This window comes from Mesocricetus auratus, unplaced genomic scaffold, assembly GCF_017639785.1.
Source record: "Mesocricetus auratus isolate SY011 unplaced genomic scaffold, BCM_Maur_2.0 Super-Scaffold_6730, whole genome shotgun sequence".
Classification (NCBI taxonomy): Eukaryota; Metazoa; Chordata; class Mammalia; order Rodentia; family Cricetidae; genus Mesocricetus; species Mesocricetus auratus.
Window position 1 is genome coordinate 88,035,197 of NW_024429184.1, and position 19,315 is coordinate 88,054,511.

At 46.6% G+C, this 19,315-nt stretch overlaps 2 long non-coding RNA genes across 2 annotated transcripts in view; one reads left to right on the forward strand and one right to left on the reverse strand.

Moving 5' to 3' along the window:
- Positions 1–392: 392 nt before the first annotated feature.
- LOC110341739 overlaps positions 393–19,315 on the forward strand; it is a 39,610-nt gene continuing 20,687 nt past the window's right edge. The window contains exon 1 of the long non-coding RNA XR_002383724.2: positions 393–498. This is a non-coding gene — a long non-coding RNA (uncharacterized LOC110341739). The remainder of the gene's footprint in view (positions 499–19,315) is intronic.
- LOC121138832 lies at positions 676–3,425 on the reverse strand. The gene is made up of 4 exons (XR_005875698.1): positions 3,246–3,425; positions 2,774–2,847; positions 1,702–1,860; positions 676–1,340 (listed from the first exon to the last, which is right to left on the reverse strand). It is a non-coding gene; the product is annotated as an uncharacterized LOC121138832 (long non-coding RNA).

The window sequence follows — 19,315 nt, forward strand, 5'->3', positions numbered from 1 at the left end:
GTGTTGCAACATGAGACCTAATAAAAAGGACTCTCTCTCTCTCTCTCTCTCTCTCTCTCTCTCTCTTTCTCTCTCTCTCTCACCTATCATAGGTATAGCCAGTGTAACTGGGAGCAACGGTGGCAACATCCAGCTGTGGCAAGAAGCCAGCTGAAGGCTTACGGGAGCAAGCACTAGTCCCTCTGGCACAGTGGCATGTGAGATGAAAAAGGGCACGGGCAGAGGGGGAAAAGCCAAGGCCGGAAGGAGGAAGGCTGTGAAGAGTGAGAGATGGAGGCTTTCCCTGGAGATGCCCGCCCACCCTGGGGCTGAGAGCCCAGACACTCAAGACCCGCTTGACAGCTAAAATTTCCTGGTCACTGGAAGGTAGGAGTTGAGCATCTCAACAGGAGGTGCTTGAAGGCCCTAATGCTAGCTGGCACTAACTGCTGCTGACTGTTGCCATTGCTGTCACTTAAAAGCAGAAAATTTCACTGGAGGCACAGTGCCAGGCTGCTGGTAAGTGTGTTTCTGGAGCCCAAAGTCTCTGGCTTCTAAGGCCTGGGGCCATGAGTCAAATTTAGAAGGCTAGAGGTGTCAAGGGTGAAGACTGTTTTTATGGGGACAGAGGGAGGATTACTTTAAAAAAATCATTTCAGTTTTTGAGATTGTAATATGATTGTATCATTACCCCTTTCTCTTTCCTCCCCCCATGAAGCAAAGTAGCTTCAAACATAGCGAAGGGCTAGCAGCCAGGAAGCGGAATCCAATGTTGTGGAAATAGTTTAGTTTTCCCAAGTCTCTGTGCTTGTAGTATCTAGCTAAGTAAGTGAATGAGTAGAAGGTCTTGAGAGCTTGTTTGGAGGTTCTAGCAGGGGAGCACAGCTACTCATATACCCTTGACTGAAGATCGGTCCTCCTCTATTTGGGGAAGGTTGTCCTGTTTGACCGAGTGTGCAGCTTCAGGAAGGACGCACATGGAGCGGTGAGGGAGGAAGGGGACACCCGCCTAGCCAGCCAGATAAGTTGAATCAACCCTGGCAATCAATGGGATGACAGATGTCACAGCCAGATCACCCTCACATCCAGAATTGAAGGTATTTTAGACATGGTATCCCCAAGAAAGAGGAGGTTGGAGAAGATTTTAAGAAAGCTGAGAAGGATCCAGAAAGAATGGAGAGAGCTTCCACCATACCCATGCCACTTCCTGTGCCGAGTAGATAGATCTTCAAGGTTGAGGAGGGAAAATAGGAGGAAACTGTTGTGGGGGAGGGGTGGGGGTGGGTACCCTGCAAACAGGGCAGGTACTTAGAACATTTCTGTGCTGGTGTTTCCCAAGAGGACCTCTGAGCAAAAATGACCTGGAAACAAGAGGGATTAAGTGGGTAGGATCTTTCTACCAGTGCAGAGATGGGACAGAGGGCTTCGTGAATAAACAATGAGGACCAGTTCCAAACCTATACAGGGTAGTAATAGTCTCATTTTCCTCTGCAGTTGGAACCCTGTGCCCTGGCTGCTGGATCAGGGGCTACAGTACCCATCTTGAAAGGGCTATGCTCTGGTTGGCCCGGTGTGCTGGAGGACCACCCTGATGAACTGGGTATGAGTGTGAGATGCAGGCAATAGGGTAGTCAGGAGAATGGGGATCACTTTGCAGACAGAAAAAGAAATGGCTGCACAGAGGGATAGAGATAAGACATGGAGAGTGCTGGAGCTGCTTACCTGTGGTCTTGGCCTGGAAGTAGTTTTCTAGTATAGGCCCCAAGACCCCAATCTTGGTAACATGAGCCATCCCTTTAGTCTTTTCTATTTTTTTCCCTTGAGTACTTCTTATCCATCCTTTTCCTTGACTTCGTTTAGCCCGAGGCCTCTGCTGTCCACCTGGAGAAGAGTTAGTTTTGTCTCCTTCAGACATTAGATGTTTGCCAGAGGATGTGTCTAAATCTTTCTCTAGACTCACATTGTGCCTTAATGGATCTTGCAAATGCCAGGAGCTCAAATAGAGTTGTAAGACACAATGCTATGACAGAATGCACAGCCCTGGGACATGTCCTGAGTGTTGGACAGTAAAACTGTTAGGACTTTTGACAACAGCGGTTCACTGTTGTCCTGCACAGTGTTTGATTTGGGCCACACAGTGACTATAGACACTAGAATGACATGGACTAAAGAGTGGCCAGAGGGGGGCTGAGAAGGAAGAAGCTAGGGGGCAAAACTTTCAAGAAATTTGGTTGCAAAGGAAAAAAAATCTGCAATGATGTCATCGAAATAATCTATAGCTTAACATAAGGACCCAGGCCAGGAGAAGAACAAGCATGTTTTCTGGTAGTGTCAGGGATAGGACTTGACTGCAGCAGCTCAGTTCTGACTATGCAAAATTTGAAGTGGTAGATTTCTGGATTCAGGGCATTTTAGTGTTGAGGAGGAGGGGTCAGATAGGCTCAGGACTAGACTTTCTTGTGAGTGGTCCCATGAGCTGATGAGGTTTTTTTTTTTTTTTTTAAGAAATAGATATTGTTCGGTCTCTAGCCACTTTATTTATTTATTTATTTATTTATTTATTTATTTTTTCAGTTTAAATTTAGATAAGAAACAAGGTTGCTTCACAAGTCAGTTCCAGGTCCCTCTCCCTTTCCCTCCCCTCCTCCCGTGCCCTCCCCCAACCCCCCCCCCGTTATCCCCTCATTCCCCCAGGGAGGGTGAGGCCCTCCATGGGGGTGTCCATAGTCTGTCATTTCATATAGGGCAGGGCCTAGACCCTTCCCCAAGAGTTCAGGGTGAGAGTGCATCTCACATTGTTGGATGGGAGTCCAAAGTCCGTGTGTATACTTGGTCTAGCCACTTTAGACAAATGTCCTTATCAAAGGCCTACGTGTTGAGAAAGCACGAGATACCTAAGTTTAATGATCACTAGCCCCCAGCTCTATTGAGAAAATAGGAATTAGTGCTTTAATGAAAAAGAAATTAAAAGGAGGATATGACATGTCCTGAGGGGTTGAGGGTCTTTATTATAGATACAAGGGAAGAAAACAGGCAGAGGCAGAGACATCTGTAAGGGTCCAGAGTGGACATGGCTAGATTGAAAGCCAGGGCATTTGAGGAGAGAAGAGAGGGAGGGTAAGAGAGGAGCAGCTGACCAAGACAGATGAACCAAGAGACTGGTGTAGCCAAAATGGCTGAGTTATATAGGGGCCAGAGGAGCAGAAAAAGGAGAAGCCCAGCCCAGTGCTCGGACTGGAAAAGTTTGGGGTAGGGGGCTGGTTTACCAGGTAGGAGGACCCTGTGACAGGTAGGGACTGTGGGATCACTGTCAACTTTATATCTTAATAAGACCCTGAGTTAGCGGTTTGTTCAGGGTTGGAGGCCTCACTGTGTCTAGTTCTTGAATGAGTACTGAAGTGACCACAAGAAACACTGAGGAGGGGAGGAGGCATGTGACACTATGTGGTGTGGGGCCCCACAGTGGCACTGGGCGGCAGTTGCTTGGGGGCAGTTGATGGGCAGCGGTTAGAACCTGAGGCAGTTGGGAAAGGTAGTTCCATGCAACAGCTGGGAATGGTCCCAGCGACTAGGACTCTGGAAGGGGCTGTGGGAGGGTCATGACACTTGCCAAGGTGTTAAGAGGCACATGCCTTTTTATGCTCTTACAGTGTCAATCCATGAGTTTGGGATCAGGTCCTGAGAAGAAGTGCTGCTGACAGGATGAGCATGGCCCAAAGGGAGAGAGCACTGGGGAGAGGCAGGGAGGGGTTGATGAAGGGTCTGGCCTCAGAGGGCCAGTTATGCTCTTCTGCTGCCTCTGACGACAAGGCTGCTTCTGTGTATTTGAGCCATGCTGTCCCCAGGCGCAGGCAGGGGATGCCCACACTGTGTTGCCAAGAAGCAGTGGCAAGTCATCTCTAGAGTAGTTCTTAGCACGAGAGCAGCGTCTGGCCAAGTGTGTTGGGCTTGACAATAACCGTGGCTCCTATTTTCCAGAGGCTTACTGAAATGCTTAGAGAAGGACCGCACCTTCCCAACTTGACTCACTGCCTCCAGGGGCAGCAGCATTTGCCTTCCTTGGTTGTTTGCCGGACTCCAAGCTACTCTCAGCAAAGCATCTAGAGTTGGTCCTTTTGATGTTCTCTGAGCCTTTTCTGACCTCCAGGCTGGTCCTTTCTTCTAGCCTTGCTGCCAGCCCTGGTTTGCTACCCTGAGTCACCCTCCTGCACCCCAGTCAGCTCATGCTGGGGGCTTCCCTCCCCTCACTTGTGGGCTCAGAAGTCCCATTTCCTAGTTTTTCCAAACTCCCAGGTCTTGCCTGCCACACTGTCCCTGCTTCCTGTCACTTTGTTCATAGTCTTTATCACAAGGACGAGTAAGTACTTCTCTAGCTAGGCATGGTTCCCCACAGCAGGTTCACCTGGCGGGGCCTTCACCCTGTGCAACACCCGCTTGTGTATGTGGAGCGGATGAGTGAGGCATACCGAGTTTCTCTTCTTTACAACTTTTGCCAGGATTCCTCCAGAGTGTCAGTGGCTTCGATATTTCTAGCCTGAAGCTGCAGATTCTCAGTCAGATTTTATTGGATTCTGAGAAATTCTTACCTTGCTGGCTGGGTGGTTTCCCAAAACACCCAGATTTCAGCATGGTGTTCTTTGGTCTCTTTCCTACTGGATACCCTCTCTCCTTCTGCTTGACAAGCCAGCTACTCCCCAGTATTGCCCACTTATTTCTCTTCCTCTAAGTTATTTGCAGGATTTATTTTGTGATTAAACCTTTGCCACTTGATTGAGGTGTTTTTTATTTATTTATTTATTTTTGGTGGACTTTTGCCTGATTGAACTCACAATGGGATGGATTTGCCATTTCACCGCAGATCTCAATGGGAAATATTTGGATTATAGAAATTAAGATTGACACCATAGTCAAGCATTTCATTTCAGGTACGTTAGGTCTCAAATCTGGGACGAACAGCTAACTGAGGTGCCTATTTTAACATATCAGAGCAAAAAAAAAAGTTCTACCATCCCTCAGTCCCTATCTGTTACACGGTCCTCCCAAACTTCTCCCGCCTAGGGACTGGGCTGGGCTGCCCCTCAGCCACTCTTCCCCATATAAGGCAGCCATTTTTGCTACACTGGCCCTTTTGGCCTCTTGCCCTCCTGATCTCCTGGCTCCTGGTTTCCTCTCTCGGCTCTCCCCTCTCCTCACGTGGCTCAGCTCAGTCTTCTGGTCATGTCCACTCTGGACTCTTTCCCATGTCTCTTCCTCTATATGTCCTCTCCACTATACCTAGGAGCAGTCATGACCTTCTTTTAGTTTTTTTTCATTCATGGGCTATGGTCCCGAGGCAGAGTAGCATCTATGCAAACTAATTTGCCACAGGAACAGCACAGAAACAGAGGAAGGATCTTGTCCCTGACTTCTGTTATTAACCAGACTTTGGATCAGGAACTTCTCCAGGGCTTGGCTCCTCTTGTCTATAAACAGAGTTCTGTTAGGTTTCTTCTAGTTTTAGTACTGGGAGATTTACATCCTGATCATAGAAGTGCCCCTGAAGGTCAATATGTAAAGTGGGAAAAGACCTGTTGGGAGATTCTTGTCAACTTGGGGGGGGGGGGCGGGGGAGGTAAAACATATAAGAAACTTCATCATAACCGCAGGGTTATGATTGGCAAGTATCATGCACAGATTAAAAAATGAATTAACCTTTGCTGTCTCATGTGGAGGCTTTTAGAGCTGAGGATCCGAGTTTAGACCTTGAGAATCATCACTGTGTGCAGAAAGATTTAGCCTCCAAAGATGTGGAGGAAATGCCTTTGAAGAATGACCTATATAGTCAAAACCATCTACAAGAGCAGATGGAAGGAGTATGAAGGAGTAAGGGTACCTTAAATTCATTTTTTTATGCAGTGACTATTTAATCACTGATTTCAAAGCTTTGGGCCAAATACTTGCCAATACTTTGGACATTTCTGGATCTTATTTCTATAGAAGAGTAGGGTTGAAGTAGATGACCCCTGATGAGTCTCTTTCAACTTTGGTAATATGGGGTTTAATTTTGTATCCCTTAATAGTAAATTCCTGATGTAACGATCCTCTCTTTCCTCTTTAGTTTACTGATTTTTTCATTGCGATTAAGAAGGCCTGAGACTAAAATTGCTTTAACCTGCACCAACACCCAAGAAATGTTTGTACAAATGAATTCTGCCATCTCCCCAGCTAGGGACTTCCTCTGCCAGTGCTGGTGGGTCTAAAGAGAAACCTCATGTGATTCGGGCTCTAACTGCTAGTTATTAGCGGAATAAGCCAGCAGGCTGGAACGTTTCTCAAGACCTTTGCTCCTTAAGTCTCCTACTTGGAACAACAGATTTCCCCGTTAGTCACTGTCATTTAAAATGGAAAAGAAGAAGATGTCTCACTTCTACCTGGGTTGTTTCCTTCCTCTCATGAGCTGGAAGGATGCCTAAGAGAGTGGACGTTTTGTTTGGATGGCCCAGCGGTTTGAAGCTTGAGATATGTGTTGTTTTATTAACTCTTCTCCCTAATTTTGACCATTAAAAGGTTTCTTTTACAAAACCACAACCGATGATGATTAATGTCATGTATGAATAGCTCTCAGACACCTTAGCCCGCACTTCTCTGTGATGTTTTTAAGAGTTAATTTAACACACTTGGAAGCCCACAGTTGTTTTGATTCGTGTTTCTTCTGGTAGCTGCTCATCTCTGTCAAGGTCTGTGGTTACAAGCAACAGAAACCCACCCAAGACTTGCTTAAGCAAAAGTAGGAATTTGACCAGAGAATTCAGAAGCCTTGAGATATAATAGCTTCAAAGTTGATTACACCCAGGAGCTTAAATATGATCAAGACTCTTGCTAAATCTTGAGCCTTCTTGTCTTGACACTGTTTCTGAGTAAGGTTTCCTAATTGTCCCCCCCCCCAGCCAGTCTTTATGAAGAGAATTTGTTCATTTACTCTGTTTAGCCTTTGTCAGAAAAGAGTTGGTTGAGGATGGAGTTGAGAAGAGAAAAGCAAGGAAGAAGTAAAAACTAAGGAGGCGGGAGACCAGGACTTTTTTTTTCTTATAGGAAAAATTTAAAGATTTTTTTTTCCTAAAGGGAATGAGGCCTATAAAAGGCTCACATAAGGAAAGGGATTGGCAGTCTGATTTGGATTCTCATATGTTCTGGGTGCAGTCCCGCCGTTCAGGTTCAGGAGGCAGCTCGGAGACGAGTTAAAATGCATGGACATAGGCTCAAGTTATAATGTTGCCACAGAAGGAAGGCAAACCTTGGCTTCTGCTTTGTTTTGCTTCATCCAGGCTAGGGAAGCCATCAGGCTCTTCTCTGCCACAGCCCCCATTTCTCCATCACCTGCCTGCCTGCCTGCCTGCCAGTTCTCCTTGAGGCAGACCTAGGATGTTTCTCTCCAACAACTCCTCGTACTGAATTTTGATGGGGCAAAAAAGCACACAGTAATTTTGAGGGGAAATGAAGAATGAGATGCTTTCTCCCCCACCCCAACTTTTTGTCACTTCTCTCTGTTCGAGGTCAAACCCACTAGTTTTTCTTTCTGTGTCACTTTTCAGAGTCATATATATTCTTAGTGAATGGTAGATGCAAATTTTGTTAAATGATGTTTATCACTGGCTCTTATCAACAAAGCTCCAGAATAGTTGGATTTTGAAACTCTCTCTCTCTCTCTCTCTCTCTCTCTCTCTCTCTCTCTCTCTCTCTCTCTCTCTCTCTCTCTCTCTCTCCCTCTCTCTCACTCTCTCTCTCCCCTCTCTCTCTGGGACACACATCCAATCTGACAGCCTTAAAACCCAAACTTGGCTTTCTGGGTGTGATAAGAAATAAGAAAACAGCTTAAGTATATAGCCCCTTATCTGCCTGCCATGTGTGAGCATTTATTATGGGGAGATAGAATGACTACTGGTCCTGTCCATGAAGGTCTTGAAAAGGGGAGATGGTATAGGAACAGGTAGTCAGTTGTTCTGAATTTGGGGTGGCAGAAATGGAGAGCATTGGGGCTTACTGCTGTGGGGCAGGCAAGGTGAGGAGAAGGATGGGCCAGTGATCTTCTCAAGATGAGGGACTGAGAAGGAGCTTTGGACGAGGGGCCCATGGATGCCCAGGTTTCCCATTGCGACGGGGATGGACATTGTATTCCATGTTACCAGAGCATAGTCTGGAAAGTCCACATTTTCACCAACAGCTTCTGTGCAAGTTCATTTTTAAAGGGAAACTTGAGGAGAAGGCTATTTTTCATGGCTCCAGGAATATAGAGGTTATGGTAGCAGGGAGGGAGGCCCGGACGGAAGTGAGAGAACCATAAAGTGAGTGTCATCGGACACTTACAGAAATGCCGGGCTACCCTCACTTTCTCCTGGCTTTCAGGGGCTTGGTGATGGTCTAGGCAGCTTCTTTGTGGTCCAGTTCTCAGAGCCCAATTGGGCAGGGCTCTGCAGGGGCACAGGCAGCTTTTTTCCTTGTCTCGATACTGACTTTCCGGGATTAGAAAAATAAAAACAAAAAGCTGGGAGGTGGTTAGGGAAGATCCTAGAAAGGGGAACTAAAGGGAGTGAGCAGGCTAAAGGTGCTGGTGCCTTCCCAGGATGTCCTGAGATCCATTTACTTTCCAGTTCTTCTTGCCCCCTATTTTAAAAGGGCAGTGTATCACTGTGGATCTTCTTTATTTGGTGAGAGGGCTATGAATGCACTCTACCTCTTAATATAGTTACCCTAAGCAAGGCGACAGTCCTGCAGCCTGTCCTGCACAGCTCCATCTTTTGCCCTTCTTTCCTGTGTCTGTAAACTGGGGGGGGGGGGACGACAGCCTCTGTCTACTGTGGAGGGCAGGAGGAGCTGCTGCCACAGGAAGCACAGAGTTCCCTTTACTCTGAATGGCTCTGTGAGGGACCCACACATATAATGTGGGGTGCACCACTGCCTCTTTTTCTTCTTAGCTACGGCCTCCTTGATTATAACCTGAGCTGCAGCTTCCTTCCCAGTGGACATCCACTTTAAGCACAGGAGACAGTGAGAACTCGAATATTGCTTGGGAGTCAGTGTCCTGCTGTGTCCCTGGGCCTCTGAGCCCCTTCCTGCCAGACTCCTCCTCTGCAACCCCGGTTCCCTCCCCAGAGCAGCACAGGGTGTGTTATACACATTCTTACCATGTCTTGAGGAACTTTGGTTCCTCTCAGGTGAGCCCCATCTTTCATGGGCTGCTACCTGCAACAGGAACATTAAGATTCTCCAGCCACGCATCTATTAAACGCAAGCAAGTGACCTTGGAACACAAGCTTGTCTTTAAGGACAGTGATAAGCAAATGTGTGACCAGCCCACCTCCAAAGGCGTGCACCTCCCTGCTCAGGCCACCTCACAGCAGATGTCTGGCACAAGAGCGATAGACCAGTTGGCACTGTCCCTACAGTCCTGCTTTCTGACCCTCTTTGTCCTGTGTGTGCCTCCCACAGACATGGTGCTCTCATTGGTTACTCCAGAGAGATGACTTCTGTATTTCTCTAGCTTTGGGACTATAGTCCCAGTGATCTCTCTCATCCTACATAAAATCCCTTCACTCTTAGAACAAACTGAAAATTCCTTGTCTGGTCCCAGAAGGCTCTGCATGATTCCGGTGCACAATTCTCAATTCTTCCCACACTATTTCTCCTCTGGGTTGCCTATTCCTTTGGTCCTAGATCTGTGTAAGGGTTGGCCACCCCACTTCTTGCTCCAGGAAAGCTCTTCTCCCATGTCTGGGCAGAATCATTTCTACGGGAAACATAGCTCAACAATGACACTTCCGAGAAGACAGGGATCAGCCCACCCTGTCTTTTTTTTTGTCTCTGTGACTTTGGTGATCTGTGCCTGCGCTCTTCTTCTTTGTTTATCTGTCTGTTTTGGTGCTGTTTTCCCTGCTGGGGTGGTAGCTGAGCAATGGCTGGGACTGGTCTGTGTCAGTCTGCATCTCATTGACACGGTGGTGGCTGGCATGCTGTTGTTCAACGATGCCTTGGATAAAATGTCTTGCTTTTTGATCTGGATTGTGCACACTGTAACATCAGGTGGATGGCTGACTCAGCGTTATTTTTGTTCGGTTCTTAGAGCACCTGGAGTGTAGAAAGGATGGGGTGAATGCCTGTCAGCAAGCGTTTGAATGTGCCTGGAAAAGAAGCCACACGGAATAATGACTTCCGAGCCGTGCCAGGAACGGATGGTTTTTTTTTATGTGCTATGTAAAACTTGGGGGTATGTGATGGGAAGACCTGCTGCCAACTAGCTGAGTGCTCTCAGGGCAGATAGATATTCTGTGTGCTCTCCAGAGGAGCGGGTCACTCACCCCTTACAGTTCTTGTTTCTCACATCTGTGAATATGAGAAATAGAGTTTGTTTGGGGGTCTCTCCCACTTCTAGCTTCTAGACCTGAGTCCTTTTGGGCTAGCACCAGCATTATGTTATTTCTATTTGTCTTCGTTAGTGGGCGTGAATGTGTATAAGCAGTGTGAGCCCAGGGTAATGCTGTAGGACATTTGTATAACTTTCTATCATGGGGGAAAACAAAGTCAAAGGGGGCAGCCTCAGTGAGAAGCTGAGGGACATAGGAAAGAGAAGGGCCCGCAGTGGGAGAGGCGGAGTTCTATGCCGTGGTGTGCCCAGCTGTCTGTGTGAGGGCTCATTATGCACAGGACTGCTTGAGGTACAGTGTGGTGTTCATTGTGTGAAGGGACCTGAGGGATACATGCTGATGGGAGGGGAGGAGGGCTCTACACAGGTCCAAATCTGCACATTCCTATACTTTCCATGTAGTCCCATAGAGGATGACTTGCTGCTTGGCGAATATGATCATTAACTCCAGCTGATGCCAAGACAGTCCTTGCTCTGTGGAGAGGGGTGATTTCAGGGATGTTGGGGGATTGGACTTTCTGGGTGAACTGAGGAACTTCCGGTGAATAGCAAATGGGCATATGAGTAAAAGGTGCAGTACAAGGGTACACCAATCGCACCTGGAGGGAAAGCGCCTCGATTGTCTTATGGTTATCTACCTTCATTGGCCTCTTTGCTGTTTTTGTGTATTGCCTTCTACTCTGTTCCTGGCAAGTCAGCATTAAGGCCCATGGATGACGGCAGCCCCAGGTTATAGCTGGCCAGGGCTAGAATTGTAGTTACGATTTTTCTACTTGGTATGACAGGGTCCTGTTTACCTGCTGAAGGTGTAGAGGTACTTGTCATCTCGTTTTCTTTCCTTGTTCTGTTTTTCCACTTTGTCTGAGTGGGATTCTGCCTCAGTTTCTCCATCCAGTATCCATTCCCCATGCCTTGCTGGCACCAGCTTGAGTGCTGAGCACACTGAGCCCCCTTTTGACTCCCTGTTCCTCTCAACAGAAGTATGTTCACTCTCGCTGAAGATTCTGGAAACAGCTCTGTCCCCAGAAAGACCCCTTGTGTCCTTGATGTATCATGCCATGCCCCCTGGAGCAAGACAACCCATTCTCAGTACCAAGAAGACCAGGGTGCCAGAGGGGGGGGGTAAATGAGACTCCAAGGGTCATAAAAAGTGACACAAGTGTTTCCAGCACTGTTCTCATGATTGACTGCTGGATGGAGCATGTAGAAAATCTGAGGTGCTTTGGGGAGCTCCACGTTAACAGAAGTCATGGTTAATCTGGCTTAGGATGGAGGAAATAGAGATGAAGGTGGAGTTCATGCATATTCAGGTGACAGATTTGGTAGACTTCAGCCCATGTTGGGTTGGGTGGAGGCAGGAGGTAAGGAAGAAGTAAGGGACAAGCTCATGTCTTTGGCACTAAAGACTTCTTTGTTGACATGCCACTTTTTAAGAAGAGACCATCAGGAAGGAGGATCTTCTGGGGTTAGGGGTCCTCTGTGTCAGGAGGGAGGGCCATGTGCCTTAATGAGGCAGATTCTGGTTGATCCTTGGTCCTGCTGATTTGGAGCACTGTTGAAACCTTTATATGGGACAGGAAATCTGAGCAGAGCTGCAGTCTGGGGGTAGAGATCTGGGGAACATATTCACACCAGAGTAGTGGGTAAGGGAGTTTCTGGTATGAAAATTAAAGTGAACTGAAGTTTACATTTAGGTCAGTTCCTTTGTGTAAAGGATGGTGACATTTAAAGGAACATCTAAAGGAGAGCTTACAAAAGCTGGCCAGAGGGTCAGGAAGTGAGCAGAGATGTCCCCGAGGGCATGGATTCCTGAAGAAGAAGCAAAATAGTTCACAGTGTTCCAGTCTTCTGAGAGAAGCAGGCATGCGACTGGCCAGGTTGCTGGGGAGCAAAAGAAAAGTCCTCTTGGGGGCACCAACTTGGAAGACTTGAGAACTAAGTAGTAGGAGTGGGCCAATGAGCAAATAGCTCAAAGGAGGTTCTGGAGTGGGAAGAGGTGAGAGCTGGAGGTGGCTAGGCACCTAGGAGAATTCATGAGGGAGGGAGGAGTATTTGTGAATGCCAAGGCAGAGCCTTGAATGGAGAAGCTGGGGTTAAGAGAGAAAGGGCTGGAAGTGAATGCCTGAGAAGCCGTGTGGAGCTGGAATGAGAACCATCTCCATAAGCCTTGGTCTGTTGAGTGCAGAAGAGATGCTTCAATAGCACGGAAATTGGGGGAACTCTATGGGGACCTTTTGGATGGAGTGACGCCAGGGTATGACTGGAATCCCTGCCTCATGGTTTCTTGTTTTCTCTGAAACACTTCAGATGAGGTCATAATGCCCACGAGGCAGCAGTAGAAGCTAGAGGGTTGGAGGACAGAAGGCTGTAAGCAGCTGTCATAGTGGAGAGGAAGGGAGCGCCTGTGACCCCATAGTTGAAAGGGATTATATCCATCACGACTTTGTATATTTCTCGTATTGGTGGACTAGGGTGGGGGTTGAGTGAGATGAGTGATGGGACGGGGTGTAAATTTCGTTGGCACAAGGTAGTCCTGTATACCTGAGGCTGGAGGTTTCAATGGCCCCTGTCCTTTGTACTTGGCATCCTTAGCTGTAGACACATTGCACATTGAACAGCTTTGCAGGAACTCACCTAGAGGCTTATGCTTGCCAGACATTGCGTACTAGGATCTCACTTAAAGATACTACCCCGTCTGGAAATGCCTCAGGAGGTTAAGAGATTTTAGAATCTGTATTAAGATAGACTCTCCTTCCCTCTCCCCTACCCATTTTGATTTTTCTCATGTCCTGCTGTGTGTCTTCTGGGGAGGCCAAGGTGGATGGATGGAATGTTGATCAGGAAGTTGTAAGTCAGCGGTGTAGGGTTAGGTGAATTACTTCCTTGGGAGTCTAGGCTCGCATCCCGAAGTTCAGATTGCATACTGGGGAGTGAGTTATTTTCCAGCCTCTCTTGCTTCTGGTGCTCCATCCTCTGGCTGTGAGACCACTGTGGCTGTGAACTGTTGGTCACCACACTCAGAGCACTCTTGGGAAGATGCAATAGGCTTGTGGCCCACATTCCTAGAGTTTCACTGATAGTCCATAGTCTCTGATGTACTACTTTTTTGTTTTCTTTTTCTAATTTTTAGTTATTCTTTTCTTATCTCATAGATCATGTCACAACAGCAGTTTCCTGTCCCTCCACTTCTCCCAGTATCTCTCCCACTTCCCCAGATCCTCCTCTGTCTGCCTTTAAATAAGAGTAGGCCTCTCAGGAATATCCACTGGACATGGCCCAATAAGTTAAAATAAGAGTAGACACAAATCCTCATACCAAGGCTGGATAAGGTAACCCAGTAGGAGGGAAAGGGTCTCAAGAGCAGACAAAAGAGTCAGAGGTATCCCCCACTCCTACTGTTGGGAGTCCCATAAGAACACCAAGCTATACAACCATAAGGTGTATGTAGAGGACCAAACTCAGACCCATACAGGCTTCATGATTGTCACTTCAACCTTTGAGACCCCCCTGTGAGCCCTGCTTAGTTGATTCTGTGTGTCGTGTTCTTGTGGTGTTTCTGACCACTCTAGATCCCACAATCCTCCTGCCCCCTCCTCCACTGAGTTCTCTAAACTCTGCCTAATGTTTGGCTATGGGTCTCAGCATTTGCTCCTATCAGTTGCTGTAAGAAGTTTCTCTGATGATGATTATGCTAGGCCCCAGTCTACGAGTGTGGTAGAAAATCATTAGGAATCATTTCATTGACCTTTTTTTTTGCCAGTCATGTTTGGTTCTGTCCTAGGTCTCAGACTGACCAGCCTCTGCTTCCTGGCCATCCACAAAGTGTCAGGCATGGGCTCCCTCTCGGCATGGGTCTCAAGTTGGACCAGTCATTAGTTGGCCACTCCCACAAGTTCTGTGCCACCATTACCCCAGCACATCTTGCAGGAAGGACAGATTGTAGGTTGAAGGTTTTGTGGCTTGATGGGTGTCCCAGTCCTATTGCTACGAGTCTTGCCTTGTTATAGAAGATGGATACTTTTGGTTCTGCATCCACCATTTCTAGGAGACCTTTCTAGGGCCACTCGCATAGATTGTTTTCACTTCTGTAGGTTTCTACATTATCCTCTCCCCCAATACCTCCCCAGTTCCAGATATCTTTCCCTTCATCCCTCCCATTGCCTGCCTGACCCCTCCTTTTCCCATCCTCACTTGACGTATCCCCCAGTATACCCACAAAATCTATTTCCTCTTTTCAGAGAGATCAATTGCCTTCCTTGTTACTTAGCCTCTCTGAGTCTGTGAATTGTAACACAATTATCCTTAACAGCTAATGCATTTGTTAGTTTTCAAAACTAGGACATTGAGTTAGCTATTCACATTCTTACACTTGGAACATTTTTTTTCTTTTTCTGTGGTATCAGAATTATATTTTCTGATCTACACCATGGGAGCGTTTGTCTCACTTTTTCTTTCAACTACTACATTGAGCTTTGCTTCTCAGATCCAGAGACCACCAACTCACCTTTTGACCTGTTTATTAGGAAGAAGGGAGCTAGGTGCATACACCATTTGAAAGTGTTGATATTTATTGGCTAGGGAGATGTTTAAAGACTTTTGTAAAAAAACACATTAAACCCAGTGCTGGGAAAATAGGGTGGTACAGTACATCCTCTGCTGACTTAGTTCAGCATCCTGCTGCTACTGTACGCAAGAGAAGAAATCATTTTCTCCATATCTAGAAAATCTAGAAAATCAATTTCTCCAGAATCCAAAGGTACCATTGTTCTTTGAGTGACCTCCAGGCTACAAGTTTTGTCAGTAAGTAGGCAGACATGTTGCTTTAAAAAATCAAGTATTTCTACTTACAGCTTCACCTATAGCAGGGGCTTAATGGAGCTGGTGGGGTAGCCCAGGACACATTGAGGCTACCACTGGGGAATTCTGAGGGATAAGCTTTGTGTTCAGGCTTAGTCTGCACTACAGTTTTTCTGTGGGAAAATCAGGTGTGGGACTAGATGATACCTAAGGACCTTTGCAGCTGTCTGCCTGTAACAGGCAGCCACATCCTGCCTCACAGGGACTTGGAATTAGGTAGCATGTTTCCCTGAGCTATGGGAGTTCATGTGATAAAAATAGGTAACCAGGACTGGCTGTCATACTAAGTTGCCAGACCCGGAGGCCGGGCTTGCTCAGAAATGCATAATACATGCACATCTTCTAGGCTACAGCTCCCCTGGATTTGCCTTGGCCAAAGTTAGCTGGGCATCTGGCGTCTGGCACTCCTTGGCAGTTGCCATGCCTGTTCTGTGCCACCTGCCACACAGCCTAGAAGCCATTCCTCTCCTTGGGTCCTCAGGTCAGCCTGCTACTTACGTCTATCTCTGTGGCTGCCAGTCTAGTGACTCTGCCTCCCTTCTGTTAAACAGAGAGAGACAGGAGCTGCGTGGGGGCAGATGCATGTACCCAGAGTGTGGGTCACCCACAGGACTGATTCTTAGAAGTATTTAACTTACTCACATCTGCCCCATTAAGAAGGGGGAAGCAAGCTCCTCTTTCCAAATGATGTCCTCAGTAGCTCATCTCTCCCCCACCCTCTTTCACAGTCAAGTCTCTTGAAAATAGTGCCTATATCTATGACCTCCTTTCCCTGTGTTACCCTCCTGATGCCATGCTGTAGCTGGATGTGTGCACTCTGGAACCTGGCATAATTGAAGGCTACCCACAACCTGCATGTGACCAAGGCCTGTGGTCAGTTGGCAGCTCTTGCCTTCTCTGCATGAGTCCTTCCCCCTGCCCAATCCTCCTGGCCTCTATGCAACTCTGCTTTTTGTCATTTATGTGCAGCATTAAGGATACTTCTGCCTTTGTTGCTCTTTTGGGCTCTGTCCCAGATACCTTCTTGTTTTATTCTATGTAACTCAACACAGAAGGCCATGGTGTGTGTGTGTGTGTGTGTGCACCTAGCCAAAAAAACCTCTTCAGTGGAGATGATGTGGTCTCCTCACCGTTAGAAATTCCCAGGAGAGAGACAGGGATGAAGGAAATGTAATACAAGTTCACAACATTCTGGGCATCATTGGGTATGTGTTGGAACCAGTGCTGGGGTGCAGCGTGGACCCTTGTGTCTTTTTGAGAACTTGTCCCAGAAGCTTCCAAGTGTCCATGTTAGCTACTTGGATCACTGATGGTGTGAGGGCTGTAAAATAACAAGGAGACCCCAGATGACTCTCTGCTCCAATAGGAGCTAGGAAATATTGCCAGCAAGGGTAGGTGACAGAGCTCTTTGGGAGGAACTTCCATAGAGAAGGCTCGTAAGGATGGGACCAGAGCACTTCAAGAGAATCAGCCTGTATACACCCAGGTTCTGCCCCAGCATGGAGATTGGGGAGGTTAGTTGGTCTTTTGTGCCATGAGGCCCTTGCACCACCCCAACCTCCAAGAACAGAGGAGTTGGAAGATGTTCACTCCTAGAAGTTCATCCAAAAGATCTCACTCACTGAGAGTTGTAGTAAGGTAGCAATGTTTGAAATGTCACATTCTAACTTTACCCAATCATTACTCAGGGAGGGGTAGGCTCAAAAAAGTGTTCAAGTACCTACAGGTGATAAAAACCCACATTCTTTTTATCCTTTTGATCACAAATTATCTAAGAAACCTGCAAAGACTGTGGATGATATGTAATAGAGACACAAAGAAAAAACAAAATCCTGTCCATATGTAATAGCAAATGAACAGAGTGTGAGTGAAAATTGGGAAAGAATGTGAAGTCATCAGTGTCACTGTGGTGGGTACATGGGTAGATGAAACACAAAAGCCTTTTTTGCTGGTGCTGTCATTGTTCAGGCAGCCTTATCATTGAAATCCCATGGGTGCTGCTTCCCTGTCACATCTAGAAGACACAATCTCATAGCAGCCTTCCTGGTCCTCTGGCTCTCACATCTTTCTTCTTGATCTTCCTTGATGCTACCCAAGCCTTAGGTATAAGGGCTTGTGTCATAGATGAAGCCTGGGCAGGATGACCAAGATCAACTGTTTTTTGGACCAGTTGTGGCTTTCTGTAATGGACTTTGTCTGCTATAGGCCATTAACGGCTGAGAGAGGGAGAATTAGTCTTCCTCAGGGATTACCCTCCTAATTCGTTATGAAATACCAAGTGGTTAGCCCTAAAAACATATATATGTACATACATTTACAAACAACATTAAATGGACTCAGTAGGTTGTATTTACATATTTATTCATATATATAAAACAATAATTATCGAAAAAGAAGTTATGAATTTGAGAGGGAGCTTGGAGAGGAGGGGAGAATGATGTAATTTTGCTTTAATTAAAAATAAATTTTAAAAACTTCTCACTTTATTTACTGTTACTAAAATGGACTTACGAATAAATCCACTTTATTGCAGTATATTTGATTAGGAATGGAGTAATATTTTCATTTTTCCTCCGTGTGTTGACATCTGCTTTACATTTTTCCTCTCACCAGAAGTAGTGTTTTTGTTTGGGAACTGCACATGAAAATCTCCATAGCAACCCTTGAAAATGATCTTTCTTAAAAGAAACAAAAAACAAACAAACCACAAAAAGGACAGATCATTTACTCTTGCCCTGAAAAGCTTAAAGCAGGATTTTCTTGAGTAGTAAGTCATTATGATTTCACTCATATCAAATGATTTGCTAGTTGAAAAGCCTAAGCCACCCTCAGCTACAAATCCCTTAGTGGTTTCCTTCTAGCCTGTGACTCCTCCTCCTTCGGGGAAAAGATTTGTATGGGGGTGTGTTCAGGCCCTGCTGCTGTAAGGAAAGCCTTGCACTGGTGTGAAGCAGGGAGTGGGGCTGAGAGCCAAGGTGGGGGCAGGGTGAAGTGTGGAGGAGGGGGACATCTTGGCTTCTGCACATTGTCAAATCCCCAGCATCTCCCATTTTAGCTTTTTGTTTTTTGGTGATCCCAGTTCCACATTCTAAACTCTATCTCACATATACTATGGCACAACAAACCCCATGTATTTGGTGGATGTTTGAAACAGTGTCAGATTGTCTCGCTTGCCTGGAAAATTGAAACCAGCTAGCCATCGTCGAGAGGTCTCGAGTCCTATGCCTTTCCTTCCTCTCTAACAGGCAGAGGTCACTGGAAGATTGCTGGCATGTTCCATTTTTTGGACAGTGGGCAATCCAAGAAAGCATGAGAGTAGGTGCAAATGTCTGTTGCCCACCCTCATGCTGTGGAAGAAACACACAGGGTCTGAATACTCACAGTCCAGGGAAACTGAGGGTCGAGATTGGCACCTTGACTTACCTTCTAGCCCTGAGTGCTTTCTAGGGAAAAATAGTATTTTTTTTTTCACCCAAAGTTCCCTCTACGCCATTAGTTCCCAACACACTAAAATCTTCATCCAGGCAACTCTGGGGTGACACCATGTGATTAAGGTTACTGGGGTCCACTTCGTGACATCTGAATGTTTGTGGAGGACAGTCAGCAGGTAATTGCCACATGCCTTTTCTGGGGATACCGAGGTTCATGCTCTATGGTAGTCCCAAAGCCCAATTTTAAAAAGTGTCTTGAGGAAGACTTCTCTCTGGGGCCACCCGGAAGCAGCTCTTCCGGTCTCTTTCTCTGCAGTGGCTGATAGTCTCTATCCTTGCATGATTTTGATTAGTGGCTTGTGTTTGCCCATCTCAAGGGTTTCTAGGCAGTTCCTGCCAAATTCTCCTCCAGCCTTGTGGAACTTTTTCATAAGCGCCTATGTCATGTTTACGAGTTCTTCAAAATAAGCCTCTCTTCACTCCAGACTGCTGTTGAGGCTGGTGGAGGACAGTACCTTTGCAATCCACAGGGCTTCCTGCTGTTCTCAGAGATCCCGTGAAGGGGGGTTTGCCCATGCACTCTGGGAATTTTCAGAGCAGATTCTCTTCGATGGGTTCCGGGAAAGATCTTTGCTCAAGGACTCTTTTATAT